The sequence below is a fragment of the Stegastes partitus genome, unplaced genomic scaffold (assembly GCF_000690725.1).
Source record: "Stegastes partitus isolate 25-593 unplaced genomic scaffold, Stegastes_partitus-1.0.2 Scaffold336, whole genome shotgun sequence".
NCBI lineage: Eukaryota > Metazoa > Chordata > Actinopteri > Pomacentridae > Stegastes > Stegastes partitus.
This window is the reverse complement of record NW_007578067.1, coordinates 581,628-584,093: the sequence shown is the minus strand read 5'-3', so window position 1 is coordinate 584,093 and position 2,466 is coordinate 581,628. Positions and strand designations below refer to the sequence as shown.

Here is a 2,466-nt window from a genome sequence, read left to right as displayed (position 1 = left end):
TGAGCAGCATGGATCAGTGTGAGGACAGAGAGGAGGGAGTCCCTCCCTCTACAAGCTCTCTGTGTGGAGAACAGGAGAACCAGAGCAGAGCTCAGAGGTGAGACCACCATCTCTACCTGTCCATGAGTCTTCTGCATGTCAGAGTCAGCATCACATCACTGCTGCATCTTTATGAACTGGAACCGACCTGGACCTGAACCTGGACCTAAACCTGGGCCTGGACCTGAACCCAGCTGTGTGTCCTTAAAGAGTGACTGGTTCAATGGTCGCTACACTGATTTTAAAGAACATCAACCTCCTGCTGTGAAGTAGTCATAAAATATTGGAACTGACTGTTGTATCAACTCTATTGTTTGTTGTTTCAACTTCATTCCAACAATGAATTCATTCTGAAATGCTGTTAAAAGGTTCATTCTGTCTGAAAGAATTTAAAGTGAATTTTCCGTCCTGGTGTTTTTTCTCTCCTCTATTTACCAGAATCCATCAGAGATCAGATTCCTCTGGACCTGGATCTGAACCCAGCTGTGTGTCCTGAAAGAGCAACCAGTCGATGGAATTTCCTATTACTTTTAAAGGAGAACCACCTCCTGCTGCAGAGCGGTAAGATGTTCTGAACATCAAGTTTTTAGAGGTGCTGGTCTGACAGCAGATCGGCTCCTCAACAAACAGAACAAGTGTCTTCAAGAAGTGACGCTGATGAACTGGAGAGCATCCACAGAGACATTAGAAACAGAACAAGGTGGATCACGACAACAACTCGTTCATTAAAATAACGGCAAATATTCGTTACTGGATATATCTCCAGTTTTATGAGCACACAGAAAACATAATGATAAAGGTTCATGTTAGCTTGTATGTTAGCTGATAGGGTGAATGTTTTATTGCTGATGGAGAAGACAGAGAAATGTTATTTGTTGACTGGTTGCTGTTACTGGGAGATCGAGTGGAGAGGAGAGGTTGAGATATCAGTGAGTTACAGAGTAATCAGAAGGAGAGGATACAGTAAAGATTGTGTGTTTGGACGTAATAATCAGTCCTGGAGTCTGACCTGCTCTGAACGTGGTTACTCTGTTATTCACAATAACAGATGGACATCCATCAGGTCTTCAGTCTCTAACAGAGTATCAGTTTATGTGGACTGTCCTGCTGGAACTCTGTCCTTCTACAGAGTCTCCTCTGGCTCTCTGATCCACCTCCACACCTTCAACACCACATTCACTGAACCTCTGTATCCTGCATTTGGATTTGGGTTCTGGTCAGCTGGGTCCTCAGTGTTTCTGTGTTGAAATTAGTGGTTGTTAAACTGCCTGGTAAGGAATCTGAGGACTGCCTTAAAAGTACTGCATTATGTTCTACACAGACATATTACCTTGTTCTCAAGAATCAACACTTGGAATGGTGCAGGAGTTTAAGAGGCTTTTGGGGAAAGTTGGAGACTTTGGAAACCACCTCTGCTTTAACCTGAGATGCAGACAACACAGACTCAACCCCAAAAGCTCAGGCCTTTAGACAGATCCATTTTACTATTACCGCACTAAAGGACCGCAGTGAGTAGACCCTTCTGAAACTGACAGTACATCTACCGATGCAGTCACAGACAAAGTTATTAAGGTTGTTGAAAAGGCAGTGTGGACACCCAAAATGGTAAATTCAAAACATTATAGTTAAGAACAAATGACTTTGAGAACCCAGAATCCAACCAGACAGACAAAACACCACAGTAGTAGATATTCAAGACAACTGAATCGGAGAAGAACGTCTTAGCCAAAGGACTCAACTTTCTCACATCTCCATAACACTTACCAGTAGTTAACCTCATTACAGTGACAACATCAGCCTTAAGGAACAACGATCTTGATCTCGTAGCAGCAAAAAATGACTCAGTTGAAGGTTTCAACACCTCCTTCCAACTAACAATCATACATAATAACATAATCCCTGAGTAAAGATCAATGTATCACTCAAAGGGAATGAGAAACATCAAATAGACAATAATAGTTTACAACATCTAAAAACGGAGAAAGACAATGACTGGTCATCGTATTTGAGCTTTACCCTGAAGACATGAATGTATGAACTGCCGAAGATGCGCAAGGAAAGTGTTCTACTCAAGATCTTTAGCAGCATTAACTCAGTCACCTATAACACTGCAGAACACCTGGTCAACATCTTAGTACCTCTGGTTGGAAATACTTCACATCACAACAAAATGTGACTATTTTGGCAACAAGGTCCTGAAAGTGAAACTGGCTCCAGACAAAACCATAGTCTAATTTGACATCACCTCACATTTCACTTGTTTTCCTACATCGAAGGCCGTGGAGACTGCTAGCAAAGCAGTGTAAACACCAGAACCAACGTTACCTCCAGTCAGATATTCGCCCTGCTGGACCTCTGCCTGAACACTACGTACTTCAATAGAAATAGGGTTTCTACAGACAAAAACTTGACTGTGCCATGAAGTGT

General features: G+C 42.3%; 1 long non-coding RNA gene across 1 annotated transcript; it reads left to right on the top strand.

Annotated features, from left to right (window-relative positions):
- The first annotated feature begins 7 nt into the window (after positions 1 to 7).
- On the top strand, positions 8 to 1,235 carry LOC103358848 (uncharacterized). The gene is made up of 2 exons (XR_520276.1): positions 8 to 97; positions 478 to 1,235. It is a non-coding gene; the product is annotated as an uncharacterized LOC103358848 (long non-coding RNA).
- The last annotated feature ends 1,231 nt before the right edge of the window (positions 1,236 to 2,466 follow it).